Below are 17,228 nucleotides of genomic sequence, written 5' to 3'. Positions count from 1 at the left end.
TTACAAGCTTGAGTAACCCATCCCTCTGCAAGCAGTCATGCTGGAGTGGCATCTTTTCTAGAAGGGGTCGTAAAAGGCCCAGAGACAGCATATCACACTGTTTTATTGCTCATTAAGTTAAAGCATGACTTAGCCTGCTAGTGATTTTATTCTTTTTTGGCATGTTATAATAAAGGAAGAAAAAAAAAAAAGGCCCACAGAAGAAAGCCTTGGCTCAGAAACTGGCCAACTCGCCTTGACTCAGAGGGGTCACTGGACACAGGGAATAAACAGCATCTTAGAAAAGCAGGCCTTTGCTGCAGTATGTCCATGTTACTGGCCTTGGTGGGATGAACTGTGTACAGTCAAGTTGCTTTCCACTCCCATCCCCTGCTGACAAGAATTACTTTCAGACTTGAAACCCAACAGTTTCATCATCTTATTAAATTCCCAATTCCTGGCTCAGATGTCTCTCACATGCATTAGTCAGATTACATCAACCACAAAGACCTGCCCATGAGCCACACAGGATATAGCTCAAAGGCAATCACTCAGTGATTGGATCATCAGCTCTCTGAGTTTCTCTTCCCTTATTCATAGAAGCAGCAATGCAAACTGTGTGACAGGGGATAAGTCTATGCTTTGTAGTGTCACGTGGAAAGCAAGATAACACCAGAGCATCAGGATGCAACTGGAAAACACACCTTCCTTGAGCAGAGCATCTACTCTGAAGCAGAACCATCCCTGCAGCCTCCTCCAACAAACCCTGCACAAGGCATAGACAGTAAAGACAGGCTAAGCCAAACACATGCAGGTCTTACAGAGCAGAGAGCCTTAATACAGCAGCTAATGAGGACTTGAAAAGGCAGCTGACAAACAGCCAACCAGCACGATGCCTGCAGGGCATCACAGCCCTACCAAAGTCTCTGCAAAGCACCTATAGCTCTGCGTACTGAGAACATGCCAACTAAAAAACTTCCCAGCAGGCAATCAGAGATGGATGAGACAGACTGAACGCATGTCCAAGATGACAAGTAGAGCTCAAGTAGACAGAGAAAGCAAACAACCATAACAAATATCTAACAAGACACAATGAAAGATCACAGCCAAGAATAAAATGCACGCTGTATCTAATTCCCTCTCTGTATAAGGAACTGATCCTGAGTTCTTTGTTCTCAGGCTGCTGGACCACATGATGTTATGCTTGCCAGGGTATCACTAACAAAGGAAAAGTGAGTGAGAAATTGTATCTTGAATCACACATGTTCAACAGCAACTGAGCTGCGATCCTTGCCTTGTGGTTGGAGAAGCTGATATCAACACCACCAATAAATAAAAGCCTAGGTCTGGGGCAGATACAAGTGCTTCAGGGTCCCCAAAACACCAAACACTGACCATGGGAGATCCTGGGAAGAAAACCACCACCAGCATATGTCAGACCTATCCTGCTATATTTGGTATGTAGATATATAGAGGAGATGCTTCCACACTTCACTAGCAGCATCTCAAATGCAGCCTTACTGCGCAGGGGTAAAACGCAAGGAGCACTTAGGCAGACTTTGTATGAGGCACAGGGCTCTGGCAGGGCCATCTCCTGCTGCTTTGAAGCTGCAGTTCTAATATATCACTTGCACACTGCCTCACTAGAAACAAAGCCACAAATTTCATTTAAGAAATTAATCAGATGGATTAGGACAGGTCACAGAATAATAATTTTGAACTTCTTGCCATCTGGAAAATACAACAGTGCTATGGGTTCTCCATTATTTGCCTGGAAAACATCACAGTGCAGTTTTCCTACAACACTTCCAGGATGGCACATAAAAAGAAACTCATCTCTGAAAGGTCTTAGGGACTGCAGAGCTCTGCAGGTGTACTAGAGCAGGACTCTTTTTCACGCCCTGCCAAAGCATGTAGCAGCTCACACACAACAATACAGAGAGCTTTCAAGCTTTGCAATTTTGCGATGATTGGTGAGAATTTCTATAACATCAGAAATACTCAACTTGAGCAGTCTCAGTCAGAGTTATGCTCCCCTGTGAGGTCTGACCCTAATATGAAGGGTACAAAATAGCTGAACATTGCTGTCAAAATAATCACAGAAACAACATACATGCCTCACACAAAGGAACTGCTAAGAGGCAATATACAGTTTTCATGCCCCAAAACAAGAAGATATTTCAAGGCTTCAATAGGAAAACACTGTCTAAGAACACCAATGTGTTTAGAAGGCTGAAATCTGATCTTGTTTTTTGGTTTCTGCTTTATTATGCCAAGAGCAAAGTTAAAACTCCCTTCCATATTTTAATCAAACCTGCTGCTGTTTTTTGCTAATTCCCAAGATCAAGCCAGTCTGACAAGAATCATGTAATTTTACAAGGGTATCTCTCCTCCCTCCACCCCCTTACATTATTAAACATTAATTTTGTGAAGAGTCTGCTGCATCATGCCAGCTCTAATTTAGCAACAATACTTTAAATTTCTCCTAAGCCTTCAGAAGGCCTTGCAGTGGAAGAAGGCTATTCCACAGCAGAAGGATTAGCACAGTCTGAGATCCTGCATTTGGTATCCTGTGGCTGTAGGTTGCAGAGGGGCCACTCACCCACGTGGCTTATCTTATGTTTAAAAAGTGCTATCTCCAGGGGCTTTGGTACAGGGTGAGGCTGCAGTTCTCAGCTGTGACATTGTAATTCATATTCCATTCTTCCTGCAACATCTAAAGTTCCAGCAGTTATGCGACATTTAGCCAATAAGTTTAGAAGTTACTGGCAGTGTGATTGCATAAGCACACTTCCTCTTGGAGAACAGGTTAATTTTTTTTTTTTTTTAAATGCAAGAATCTTACAAATACCATGATGCAGATGACAAATGAGTTGCAGGAAACTAAGGTGTGCATAGGTGAAGTAACTGAAACTGGAAAACAGGCCAGAAACAGGAAAAAAGACTCCCGTTTCCTGTCTCTCACAAAAAAAAACCCTTTAGCTGCAAGTGAACTTCCTCTTCTTTTAAAAGCTAAGCAGATTTTTTTATTTTCATTAAAACAAGACAGCATTTAGTTCAGTATGCATTTGTTACTTCTGGTGTAAAAAATCCTTTCCTCTAGAGATCAAAGAGTAGGAAATCTCCAGCCCACCTGCTTTTGTGGATTATATGCATGCACATACATACGTACACATGTAGACATATTTTATAGAAGCAGCTGCATTATAAACCAATGGTCACAGAGCGTGCTAGAGAGAAAACACTGACAACAACTGTCCTTCCTAGTCCTGGCACCTCCTCTTCAGATTTGGCAGGCAAGCTCAAGATGATTATCCTAAAAGCTCTAACAATAATCACAGTTAAAAGGACATTTTGGATGCAGAACTGCAAGGGGAACTCACGTCATTTACCAGAAAGGAACGAAAAATCAAAGCCTACTGTCAGCTTCAGAAAGAGCTAGACTGCTCCCATGTGTTTTCTTCCCTGTCATCACCTATGGTAAACTATTACCTCACACTCTTCACATTCCTCCGGTATGCCAGACTTCACCAGGCTTATGTATGATGAACCAAAAAGCCACTGCCAACTTTCACTTTCGATCTGTTTTAGCAGAGTTCATCATGCTGTTAAATGCAAATCCCTTAAGAGTGGCTTGCTGAAGGAGGCCAGGGAAAACATGCAAGAAAGAGACAAAACTGCAAGGCAAGCAGAGTCATTTGCAAGAATTTCTTGCTGTAATGTGGCCCATGTTATGAAACCATGGCAGAGCCCTGTATTGCATCACTTCCTGTTCTCTAATCCATCAATTGTCCCATAAATATTTATATGCACATAGGAAAAAAATACACAGAAATATGCCACATTTTTCCATTAGCCTCTCTCTTCTGACTGATGCATTCGTAGTTACAAGAGATTATAACAAGGATTGGCATAGTAGTGAATCACCCTCAATAGCACACTGCGCTTTTACAACTAGAAATAGAGGGATCAGAGAGATTAATCCTCTGTCCTGGATGAGCCAAGGAGCCAGTGACAGGGAAAGCAAATATAAACAGGCAGAGAAGGCTTTGTCTTGCTACAGCTCCCACTGGTTTTGAAGGAGTCTCTTCAACAAAGAAATGCTTTAGGAGACCTTTACAGATGACATTAAACAAAGACATCCCTTTTGTAAATCCTGCAGTAATTTGGAGCTGAGGGGTTCCCACTAATAATCCTGTGATATCACCTTCCCTCTCCCAGGAAAGTAAAGGCCAGGTCCACTGCTAAGAGAAGTGCTTACAGTAGAAGATCTGACTGAATACTTCCTCAGTATTTAACTGGTGCTACAGGACAGGTTGTGCAGAGTGCATTTGTTGCTTCCTTAAGTTAATGGTAGTCAAAGGGTCCTCTAGAGGAAAAATTCACCCAAATCCCATGTCTACAAGCCAGTTTCTAGTTTCAGTCCTAGAGTCATGGCAACGTGTAGACCCTCACATGTGTGGTGTGCCCATGGAAATTCTTGTGTAATGAGAAAGCAGAACTTCAAACTCAACTCTAGCAACAAGAACAGAAGCACAACTCCCTCAAGCTGCACAATAGCACAGAGTTATTAGGAGTAAGTAAGTCTTAGTGACAAATTATTCTGGTCATTAGAATCAGCAGATCAGACCCAGGGGAAGCCCAGCTATTTGTTCAGAAGCATTGGGGTTTTTTTCCCTACAGATACTCTTCCTTGCATGCTCAGTACACACACTAAAGAAGAAGCAAAAAGCTTTTTAAAAATAAAGCACATTTGAGAGAAAAGAGGCACAAAGGATTAGTATACTTTTTTAAAAATTAGCAACTTTATGTGTAAACTTGAACTCTATTTTTTTTTCTTCCTTTTTTTGTTTGTCACCCTAGAGTTTGTCACCTTCTATCTTTCTTTCCTTCCCCTATTTTCCAACTGACCCTTTGATTCAAAGAGAGAAGTTTCTCATCCTGTGTCGAGGACATGACAGAAGTCAAGCTAGCAGCTCAGGAAAGAACAGCTGACAACATTTTATTCCTTGTAATAATGTACCTCTTATCCTGGATGGTGCATAAACACATGATCTTACTGAAGCCATGACCAAACTGGGAGACAAACTCAGGCTTAGCTGAGGTAGCAGTGACCTGCTAAATGACATTCTTAAGTCCAATGTCTTTTTTGCCAAGGAGAAACTCTGGTGCTGTTGTTCATCTGCAGCCTTGCCTGCAATGGTGACATCTATTCAGTCCTGATGCCCTTTGAAGGGCAGGTATCAAGGCATACCCAACCGATACACAGGATTTACCTACCCCCAAAATACACAATATTTATATTCCATAGGAATTTTGGCTATGTATTTTGCAAGGTTTACAGCTGGGATCCTTAAATGAGTCTCCAGGGACAAAGTGCTCATCTACTACCTTTATTTCATGTAACTGTGGAAAATCTCAGCCACACTTTCTAGAACCTTTCACTATTTTCCATCCATTACACATAGGTAATATATGTGTATTTCATCTAAAATTTCCAACACCGTTTTCAGCTGAGTCCAATCAACTGTGACATTCTGCAAGGTCAAATTCAAGATTTGCTACTAAGCCCCCCTCCCCCCCCACCACTTGCCTGCAGGTAGCAAATGTGAGCCCCAGAGTGGTGCTTGCTTTAAAAGACAGAGAAGTTTAAAAGTCATTTACAAACACTTTTGATCAAGATCAGCCCAAACAAGATAACCAGGGGCATAAAATAAAGGCCAGCCTTCCTTCTCGGACCCTGGGGAAAAGAAATTGCAAGCACTAGAAACTGCTGATGGTTGAGATCTCTTGCTGTGGGTGAACTGTCTGCCTGTCTGGTGATGAGTTATATTTAAGAGTAAAAAAAGCTCTTAAAGCATACCTTTAATTGCAAAAAGACCAGGCTTCCAAGGGCTCTTATCCATTTACCTGCCTCAGAATCAATAAACACTATGTAATCTGTAATTTGGTGTTTTAATGCTTCTCATGAATGTGGGCACCTTGATAAAATCCCGCAAAAACATTGTGGGAAGCAGTGAAAAATAACCTGGTTTAGAAATGATGAGTTCTTTTGGGAAGTTTTTACTAAAATCCAAGCAGAACTAGTAAAACTGACCCTATCTCAGTGAAGAGCATTTCAACAATCTGGAGCTGTAAAAATTCACAGTGAACAAAGCCCACCCAGCAAGTGTAATGCCAGCTCTGCTATGCTACATCAAGCTGCCACCAGATCTTTGCAGTCAATCCACAAGTCAGCAAAACAGAAGTCCCAGCAAGCCCTGCATGAGTTCTGCCTCACTATGGAAATTAATACAGTGAATTAGATGTGCAATTTACATGGTTCACACAGTTCCTGCAGCAGCTAGCACTAGATGCTCCTAAGAAAGAACTGGCACAAGCAGTAAATGGATAACTTGTACCCCAGGAAGATTTCCTCTCTGAAACCTTATGCCCTGGAAGTTTTTCCTAGACTTCAAGTTTTGCATTCCTTATTGCCTTCTACAGCTTTGCTAGTCATTATTTTTCTATTTACTATTTGTCACACACAGACAGTGCAAGCACAAGGTTCTTCAGGGTTCCTGGAAGTTCCTTCTTTCAATGCCTGTTAATTTTTTATTGTTCATCTACAGGCCCTTAAAGAATGTTAGTTAAACACTTCTACAGGATCAAGAGTTCCTTATATTTTGGGGGAGGGTAGAAGGGCAGAACAAGAGCAAAACAAAATAAAAAACAATTGGAAAAAAAAGAATAAGAGACTTCATTCCTGCTTTCCTTTTTTCCTGGCAGATAGTTATGCACACTCTATTATTCATATTTGCGGAAGCCAGCTGTTAGTCAGGCCCACTACGGCTGACTGAGGTACATGGCAGAAAAGACCCATAGCAGGAGACTGCTTTTTCTTATGCAGTAGGATCAATTCAGGACTTGTAACAACCACCTTCAGCTCCTTCCTTGAGCAGTATTATTACTGGAAGCTGCCACATTCCTGCAGTGCCTTGCCTTCCCCACTAATGTCAATGTTTGAAAGAGCAGTAAGGAAATCAGTCTGTCAGACACTTTAGTACATTGCCCTAAAGTACCTGTGACAGCCTCAGCAGCTGGGAAGTCCTTTCACCCTTGAACACGGCAGAGTTGTTTGTCCAAAATGTTGGGTCTAAAATAACAGAAGTGTAAATTAAAAAAAAAAAAAAACCCAACAAACTCATCCTGAAAATATAAAAGTTCATCCAGCATGCTGAATTAATGTACCCTCAGAACAGTTAAGACTGTGTTAAAGCAGCCTGGGAACAGGTGCATTTTCTAGCCCTAGACCTCACCTCAACATCTCCAACAATTCTAGCCCCTTATCCATACACTGAGGCATGAAAAGCATACAGCTTTTCTTCCAACCCCCAAACAAAAAATCGGTTCTTTTTACCTAGTTTATAAGCAGAACTGCTGGCTAGGGCTAGCTGAAAGCCAAGTTAAAAACAAACAAACAAACAAAAAAAATCAAAAGAACAACAGAAAACCGAACACCATAACAACAAATATTCACCGAATTGTTAATTTCTAAAGTTTACATTAGACCTAAGTCACACAAAGTACCCAGCAAAAGAACAGTTGTTCAGACTTCAGCAGTCCTACCATTTTCAGCAGCCACAGCAGAATCAAGTCTCACTTTCTCCAAGCAGTTACAAGGTTGCTCTAAGGAGAGGCTGGCACCAGTTTGGGCTACAGCAGAGAAGCTGCTAACACCCTCAGCAGGTATTATTCCGGGTGCTAGGGCATACCCTTGAGACAAGAACACTGATGTTTCCAGCAATCCCAGTCCTCAGGCAGGCTTAGAAGAACTCTGCACCAGTAGAAATCGATCACTGTTGACAGATTTCAAACAAAGTATCTTAGGTCTAATAAACAGTGTTTTTCAAAGAAAACTACTTTCTGAAAATGTTTGACTAGGACTATTGCTAGAGCAATCTCAGCCTCATCTGACACTACTCCAAACCGATTTTAGAAGCACAAATTCATAAAGACTGCTGCTGCTTCAGCTGAAGTGTTACTGTCAGACCGGCTCTCTCCCACCCACATCTTCCTTCCAACATCTCTTTCCACCTCCACTCGAGCTCTAGCTAAATTGTCCCTTCTGTGTTTATGCTGCTGGGTTACTTCACAGATTTGCGATGCTCGGAAGTAAACCAGCTCCTTGCCAACTGCAGAGCTGAGCCGTGCCCTCTTGCACCGCAGTTTGAGACCAACTGATCTGGCATTGGCACATCGTAATTCTCGCTTTGCTTGCACTTTCAGCGTACGAAAATGAGGAGAAGTTAAAGTGTTACAGAACAACTCGAGCATTACTCTGCCTGCCAACTAGCTCCAGGAAGCATGAAGGAATTCTGACTATTCCTTAGTCTGCCGTGAAACTTCACGATTCCTTACGAACACGTTGTGACCAGCACATCTTGCGCACTGTTTTCTCTCTGGCGTATTCTCTGTTACACGTTGCTCACGGAATTCGCGTCCTCCTCCTAACGGGGCAGCTGGTGCAAGCACGGTCCCTTTCCCACAGCTGATCCGCTCCCGGTTTCCCCGCAGCAACACTAAAGCTCCCGGCGCCAGCAGCAGCAGCAGCTGAGGCTGTGCAGACAAAGACGGCGGAGGTGGGAAAGCCTCTTACCGGGGAATTAGGAGCCGCTTCCCCAGCTCCGACAGCGGAGCAGCCCCGAACGCCCCGAGCGGAGCGCCCGCCCCGGCGGCCGCGGTGCCCCGCTGCCCCTGCCCCGGCCAACGCGGCGCTGCGCGGTCCCGCGGGGAGCCGGCCCGGGCCGCGCCGCCTGCTGCTCGCCCGGGAGCACCTCACCTGCCGGACCCGCCGGGGCGAGGTGCTGCCGGCGGCGCCGGGACGAGCGGCGGCCGCAGGGCAGCGACCCCGGGGCAGGCGGCCCCCTCACCGGCCCGCCCTGGGCCGCCCCCGGGCCCGGCCTCGGTGCCCGGCCTCGCGGCGCCGGAGGGGCGCCGGACCCGGCTCGGGCCCCGCGGAGGAAGCGGCGGCTGCCCGCGGCCAGGGCGGCGGCCGAGCCTACCTCGGTGGCGCCCCGCACAGGGCCCGGGCCGGCGGCTCCTCCTCCGGCTGCGGCGGCTGCTGCTGCCCATGCCCGGGGCCGGGAGGCGGCGGGCCGCGGGGCTGGGAAGCTCCTGCGAGGCCGGTCTCCCCCAGCTCTCCCCCGGCTCCTGTTTACCGCGGCTCCCCGGGCCGGGCTGCCTGTCAGCGCGCCGCCCCGCCCCGGCCCGCCCCCGCCGCCATGGCCCGGAGCAGCACGGGCAGGCGAGGCGGGCGCTCCGCAGCGGGACGCGGCTGTCCCGGCGCCCGATCGCCTCCCGCTGGAGCCGCCCCCGCTCGGCTGCGGCCCCGTTCCGCTGCCGCCCCGCTCGGCGCCTCCCGTTCCAGCCGGGAACGCGCTCCCGGCACCTGCGCGCGGGGGGCCGGGCGGGGGCGGGACCGGCGGGGACCGGGAGGCGACAATCGGCCGCGGAGCGAGTGGGCTCCGGCTGTCCGGAGCTCAGCCCGCTGCGCTGCCTCCCGCAGCCGCAGGCGGGGGTGCTGCTGCCGCTACTGCCCGGGGTGAAACGGCTCACGCTTTAGTACGTAGAATAAAATGTCTTAACTTCGTAGAGTGCCATTTAACTTTTTAAAAATGTGTGTATGTTGAAAACATGAAGATGGCTTATAAGGCGTTGGCGTCAGGTGTTTTGTATTCATCGCTCACCTGCACGTCTTGATTTATCAGCAAAAAAAATATGTCAGCGGAAAACTTCGAGTTTGCCCCATACTTATATCTGGGTGCTATACTCTGTTGCTATTTTACAATTTTATGTTACACAAGCAGGATACCTTAATCTTTTCTTCTTTTCTTCCCAAAGATATCTCTCTCCCGAGATATGTTAAAACAGGTGAACAACAGAATTGACGTGAATTTTACAGGGGGAAAAGCAAAGTCAGTTTTAGAAGACTAAGTCTAGGGAGAGTTTTCTGTGTTCAGACATGATGTCTATCCCACTTGGGAATACTTGAACAGGAAAAGAAGCAGCTTCACTCAACAGTTTCTGTCAGTGCAGCACAGACAAAAAAGCAGAAATTATTCAGAGAATAAAAGAGAAAACAAGGAAACCTCTTGGTTTGACATAAAAATTCATTCACTAAACCTAAGTTGAAATTTTCATCTACTGACTCTGCACTTTTTCACAATAATTTACAGGGCTGCAGGGAGATTACATTTACCCATCAAGAACAGTGCAAAAAAGCATAAAATGAGTAAGGTAACCTTTTCATGCAGAGACAACCCCCTAAGAAAAATGACGTTTTATCAGGTTTGCAGAGCATAGAGAAACTGTGTTGAAATACTGTAATTACATTCCAGAGTTAGTACTCAGCACCCCCATGTAGTGAAAGTGGGAGAAGCACCACCCAGGGTGTACGGTGTGTCTTCCTGGGAAGAGGAGAGTGTGGGTAGAACTCCAGTTTAGTCCTATGTAGTTTGAAGTGAACAAACTTAGATTGTATCCCTTTATAAAACAGGATATGGAAACATGCATATGTGATGATAACCATTGTGTCCTCTTGATAGCCAGTATAGGTTTGTAAAGAGAACCAGTACTGCTGGCTTACCTTGAGGCGACTGGGATTTCTCAAGGGAGGCTCTTTCACAACCCATTTTGTTGTGTGGTTTGTTTGGGTTTTTAAAATTATTTTTCGGGTTAGGATTGTATTCCACTTTGAAAACAGCATCGCTCACCACTCAGTGGTGTGTGCCAGACTAGGAAAAGAGCCTGTAGACACAACTGGAATAGAAGTAGATATTATACAGAAAAATAGTCGCTCAGAGCAGAGGTTTTCCAGGCAAACTAGAATAACTAAGGATTAGGCCTGAAGTGCAAGACACCACAATAAACCACTTTGCAGATCTAAGCTTTTGCTGTGTTTTGCAATTAATACATGGTCTCTGTTTCCCTGGAAAGCTTGTCTAGTATTTTAACACACTGTTGTTCTTGGCTTAAAGTCTCAGCAACGGCCTCCTGAATACAGGACGGCAGAGCTGAGACTAAAGCCTTGAAGGGCAAGCACTGCCGTGAAACATCCTGAATGCCTCACAGCCCTCAGCAGAAAATGCAAACCTAAGCTGTTGCAAATGTTCCCCCCCTCAAACATGCAGCTAATTTAAAAAATAGGAAAGAATGAATAAACTTCAGCTAAAGGCCATTAGTCAAATGGAAATATTAAATTCTTCCAGATAGTGTTGCTGTTCAAAACCTGAGTAGAAATTAGAAGGTTTTAAAAAATTAAGGGAATGGAACAGAACAGTTCCATTTTGCTAACTGAATAGCTCTAGCTCAGAGTTACAGAAAAAACATAGCTTGGGAATGTGTGCCTAGAAATGCACCTCACACTTAGCTGAAGAACTGATTGATCTGCAGAGAGAGTTGCCCCGATGTCCTGCACACAAGATCTGGACTGTGAGCACACACGTGGCCTTACCTGCCATCAACAATAAACACCATTTTATTGAATTTATTTAAAAAGACAAAACAAAATTACCTCTATGCCCAGGAGACTCCAATCCTCTCTAGAAGCAGCACAGATCTACCATATGGTTATAAGCCTATGCTTTTTAGAAATACTTTTAGTCCTTCTAGCACAAAGACCTGGAAAGTGGTGTGGGGCAGAAATCCTGAATGGTAACAACTGTTGTATAACTGTGTCCTTTTTTGGTCCTTAATTATAACAATACATAAAGTAATTACATGGAAAAGCATAATTCATTTTCCCCAGATAATTATAAATGATCTTTTTAGTCTACAGTGTTGGTCTGAGCACCTGCATGTTTCCATAGCAACTCCACAATATTTCAGGGATTACTTTTTAATTCCACTGTATTTTGGGTCTAGTTTTTCTCCAAGCCAGCTAAGTTCCTCTAGTTCCTTCAACCTGCAGATCCTGAGCTGTGTGTTCTCCCATCTGTTCACTCTCTTGTAGCCACATTACTGGCCAAAACAGTGTGATATTTCTCCAAAAGTTCTCTGATGACCTTATGTTTTACTGCAGGTGAGCTGAGAGTTCATTCCTTCCTGTGCTGTCATTCTGCTGGTTTCTGCCTGTGCTAGGTGAATAAAACAGATACTGGTAGGAGAAGGGAAAAGTGGGGTCATTAGAGAGGGTGAACAGAATTGATGGGAATTCACCTAGAAAGATGAAAGGAAATACATATAAAGTTTACATCCTTCCTAACTGATAAAGGAATCAGCTTTTATCAGAAAGGCACCAGATTTCTAGGGTTAAATCACCTTTAACAAATCCACTGCCAGAGCACCAAGAAGGTGATTTGGAAACATCTTAACAAACGTTTTTTTCAAAGTGCCTGAAATTTATCAAACTTTCTTCAGTCTCAGATGCAGGATATAAATCAGTACTATAGTAAATACATTTTCCTAAAACCTGGCCTTTGAAAATCACTATGATGATTTGAAACCTGTCTCTGGGACAGAGTGGCAACGAGCCAATAAAGTCTCACACGGAAAACAGCAGGAGAAAAGAGCATTCCTGCCTGCAAAGCAACCTGTAACCTTTCTCCCAGTCCAGTGCTGTAAGACCCTGGTATGCTGTGGATGCAGCAGACAGTGGCTGTAGCCAGCCCTGCGTGCAGCAGGTTTAATCTGGCGTGGTGTGTGACAAACAGGCATATGACAACACACCCCAGCAGACTTCAGCAACTCTTCAGCAGTCACGTGAGGGTGCCTTTGAAGACTGACAAGATTGGATACAGCTTTGAATGTGTCTCAAAGCAGATAAGGTTTTGAAGTAATAAAGCCTAAGCAGGCCTCAAAAACACTATTCTCTGTAGAAGCTTTCAGAGGTATTTTCTCCTTTCTGGGCCTCAAAACTAAAGGTTGGCAAATACAACAAACTGACCGTTTGAGGTGATCGGTCTAGGTAAAACTAGTCATCTGGGTATGGGTGAGCTGGCTCTGGAGAAATCCAATCCACAACATTAAGGTGTCACACTTGATTAAAGTTTATAGTCATTGCTGCAAGTCATTGTCATTTAGTATGAAAAAAGAGCAGAAAGTACATTGGTCCTTTCTTTCTATCCCAGTCAATTTACTGTTTATTCAAGGCAGGATATGCACTACTAGAAAAAAAGAGAAGCTCACGGACAAATAATTCTCCAGAAGTCAGGTGGTACTGCAATTGGGTCTTGGGCTCACCGTGTTCCTCCCCTCCTTTGGAAGACACAGAAAAAAAATAAAGCTTCCTTCTCTACTGATAAAAATTTGGAAAAAGCATCTGGCCATTTTGCTTCACTTTCACATTTGCTACTTGGACCATGAGGGAATGTATAGAAAGTAATTTATCCCATACCCAAATATGCAGAGGAGGAATGACATTTTCCGTGCCTACCTCTTAGCAGCCAATACACAGCCTTGGCTCTCCCCACTGCAATTAACAGATGGCATGCAACCGACATGCAGATGTGGTGAAGGCATAAAAACAGGCAGTCTGGTTCTGTGTAACAAACCCCATACATCATCTTCCTCATAAGCACAGCCATTCTGCTGAACTCAGCCACATGTTCCCCTTACAGCGCCTTCCTACATTTTTTGTCATAATCTTAACAAATGCTATTTACATCCTGTCCAGACTAGATGAAGATTAATACTACTAAGCATTTCTATGGGACCTCCTTGGAAGAATCCTGGGCATATTTCACCTGTTAATATTTTATTCACAATTTTAGGGGCTTCCATTGTAATAGTACCTTGAGCAGCTTATAGCTGAATACACAACACAGGAAAATGGGAACCAGAGAACTCTAGATGACAAAGTATAATGCAAAATTAGAGGAGATTTGGAGGACAGCAAGCATAATTAAGACTCTGTAATAGTAAAGGCAGTGAATTGCTACCACAAAAAAGATGAGTAAGAGGGGATGTGATTCAAAGACAGAACATACTGAATATTCAGGAGACACTGTTCTCCCTTTCTCATAACAGTAGACCAAATGAATTTCAATTTAAAAATGGTAGGAAATTCAAAACTGCAGTGAAAGAAAATTCTTTTCACATTACACATTTAAATAAGTGAAACTATGAATCTATCAAGATTCAAAAATAGTTTTAGACCTTTATGGACCTCTGAATTAATATCATACTGTAAAATGAGATGGCAAGTTCTTCACAATTCAGACTGGTCATTAGCATAGGAGGTAAGATACAGTGTCCTGTTCCTGAATATTTGGTTAGGGAATTTTTGCACCTTTTGAAGTGCCTGCTACCTCCTATTCCCAGAGACAGATGGGGGACTGGATGGATCTCAGGCTAATCAAGTCCATTTTGGTAAGTACTATGTCTCCCCAAAACAAACTACCTATGATCACTGGCATGACAGGAGATGCTAAGAAGAAATCTTGTCACTCATCTCTCAACCTCAAGACCATGGTATTTCATAATATATCTGTGTTGTAACTTTGCATCAGCCAGTGCAGGTTTTTAGCAAATAAGGCCCATTATAGGCAACGGTTCCAGCACTTAAGTGCAAGATTCAGGCAAAATAAATCTAACTCTCATTAGTTCAAGTAAAAAAAAAAAACAAAAAAACAAAAAACCCAAAAAACTACTGCCTGCACATTAAATTTATGGATAGAAGGTAGAGAGACAAGATTATTAACTTTAAAAAAAATCATATGCATTTGCTAAAAACCCCCTCACACAGAGAGAAAGAAGAGAGTATTTTGAACCCCCCGATTTTTCCTTTTAGAAAACTTCAGTGTTTTCATTTCCTGCTCATTAACATTCTTAATCATATACATGTAAATAATACTATTTTTGTGATTAAGTACTGTTTTGAATTTCTGGTGCTGGGCAGAATACCTAAGTTCAGCAATAACTCATCATCCAGATGTGATTAGAATATAATTCTCATGGAGTCATAGATACACTTTCTACATATATGGTACACAGTAATCAGTCTTTCTGAAGATTGGATTAAAAAGGACTGAAACAACCTTAAAGTGTGGTTTAGAAATGAATTTCTGCCACTGACGAACTGTAAAGCATTTTGAATTGCAAGGCTAGGCCAGACAAACAGCGGTCACTTTGCAGTTACTGGCATACATTCCTCACATACCACTGAATTCATACTTCCATATCCTCATCCTGAATCCATAAGAAAAAACCAGCAACACTGGTCATTTTAAAGTAAGAAATTATGGAGACATGCAGTATTTTTACCAGACATATCTGGTAAACCTACTATTCAACATAGCTTGGCTAACAGACACCTCTGAAATCCATCCTTGCAGGTGAATGGGAAGGAAGAGAGGAGGGCTGTCTAGTCGTCGATACATTAAGATTACCTAATAAATTACATCATGAAACCCAGCAGAGAAACAAGCTTTTGAGGTACACTTCTATTCTGATTTTTTAAAACCTTTGGAATTAGGAAAAGGAATGTATCCTATTGTTGATCTCCTTAGCTCAGTTCAGAGTGGGCTGAGTAAGGGTCACAAACAAATAATCACGCTTCCCCCCCCCCCCCCCCCCGTAAATCTCGTTATTGGCCAAACCCAAAACTTTTTGCCATGTTCAAATGCCTCTGCTGCCCCCTGGTGTTGCTTCTCTGCAGCTTCACACACGAAGCAAATGCAAAAGAAATCCAGAAAAATCTGCCACAAGGTCTCCGTGTAGGAGAAGTTATACACAAACGAGTGGATTACACTTCCAGATGTGGTTCTCAGCTACATAAATGTTCTCATGTATGTAACTCTGGCTCAGTGCTAATGTAGATACCAGAAAAACTGTCAAATACATCTCAAGATGAACCTGATTTACATGAAGATTAGAAAAACATGACCCAACACAAAAGTTGCAGGTGGAAGCGACTCCTTACAGGCAGAAGCAAGGCCAAATCCACAATCTACACCCAAAAGATGCTGCCCCATTATGAAAACTCGAAGTATTTGAAAAGAAAGCAAAATGTCTAATTCATTATATGCAAAAAACCTAGAAAAACTTCATTTTATATTTTGTACTATGAATTAACAATTCTAGCCTTGTCTACAACTGAAGACTGAGCAAGAAGCACCACTGGAATTACATCCCAGGGGACTGCAAACTGAATAGACAGAAATTGCAATAAGACAGACTTTTATCACCATGGGCTTCTAGAAATTCCAGAGAAAGGAAGTATTTAATTCAAGATCCAAAACCATTTCTGACACCTTTGTGGTGCCTATCAACAAGAATCCTGGAGATCATTCAACGAGAGACCAGCCTGGTTTTGCCTCACAGGTCCTCAAGCATAAAAGAAACAAGCAAAAAATGTTGGCAGGAAGGTAGAGAATAGCGCACCAAAGTAACTGTTCAACTTCCAGTATGTAAACTTTTTATAATACAACAATCTAATTACGTGAACACACAAAAGCTAAACATTTGTCTTCATCAGATGCATAGCAACATGGTACACTAATACTCAAACTCCAAACCATTTACCTAAGTTTACCCAATAAACAGTAATTAATCCATGGCAGAAACTAACACAGGATTTGGTAAAAGCCAATAGCGTCTGAATTAACAACTGAAAGTGTTAATTTCAAATTAAAGTGTTCTTGTGGCTGTACTACTGGTTGAAAATAAATGCCTGTAACACTTCATGAGAACAAAACCAGTGAAGTTCTGAACAAGAAGTATCTGTACTAAGCATAATTAAAATGAGGTATAATAAAAATTATGAGGCTACACACAGGGAAATTATTAGTGCATTGCATATTCTAAAAAAGCATTCTTGTTTCATTAGACAGATGCAGAGAAAGGGAGAGTCAAAACTGAGATGTGACTCAGAGAGTTCCTACCACGTATCTGTTACGTAGTTGTTCTAAAATTTGAGTATGGCCATTCCAACACACTGCCAAACAATTTCCTGACAATTATATTTACGCAAAATCAGATTAAGTGACCACAGACCACAATATTTTAATTCCACTTCTTATCAAATCCCTACTGTACCTACAAAAAGTTTAATACCTCTGTCTTTAGAATATTGCTGAGTTGTGTGTAATTGTTAGGAAAACACTTGTACATTTGTCATGTTCCTTATTCTTTTCCTTTGGCATCAAACACTGTCCCATGCAGGAGATGAAAAAAATCTCCAGGCAGTTCATGGTACATAGCATAGCTCAGTAACAGCATGTCCATCATATCAAGGGAACTTCCTCCAGTAATAACAAGCACAGAAGTCA

The 17,228-nt window shown here is 43.0% G+C and overlaps 1 protein-coding gene across 6 annotated transcripts in view; it reads right to left on the bottom strand.

The window, feature by feature from the left end:
- The window catches only part of MARCHF8 (membrane associated ring-CH-type finger 8), an 88,230-nt gene extending 78,996 nt beyond the window's left edge, over nt 1–9,234 (bottom strand). Inside the window, exons 1-4 of one of the 6 annotated variants that reach the window (XM_066191290.1) lie at nt 9,024–9,234; nt 8,384–8,577; nt 7,588–7,817; nt 7,041–7,114 (exon numbers count right to left, since the gene is read on the bottom strand). The gene's annotated coding sequence lies outside the window, so the exon portion shown is untranslated. Of the gene's footprint in view, nt 1–7,040; nt 7,115–7,587; nt 8,578–9,023 lie in introns of all 6 variants that reach the window. The other 5 variants (XM_066191289.1, XM_066191292.1, XM_066191291.1 and 2 more) reach the window with 5 other exon arrangements.
- Between the last annotated feature and the right edge of the window lie 7,994 nt (nt 9,235–17,228).

Source organism: Chamaea fasciata, unplaced genomic scaffold, assembly GCF_029207755.1.
Source record: "Chamaea fasciata isolate MVZ Bird 193981 ecotype frontalis unplaced genomic scaffold, bChaFas1.0.hap1 SCAF_9, whole genome shotgun sequence".
NCBI lineage: Eukaryota > Metazoa > Chordata > Aves > Passeriformes > Sylviidae > Chamaea > Chamaea fasciata.
The sequence above is the reverse complement of the archived record's forward strand: the minus strand, read 5'-3'. Positions and strand labels throughout refer to the sequence as shown.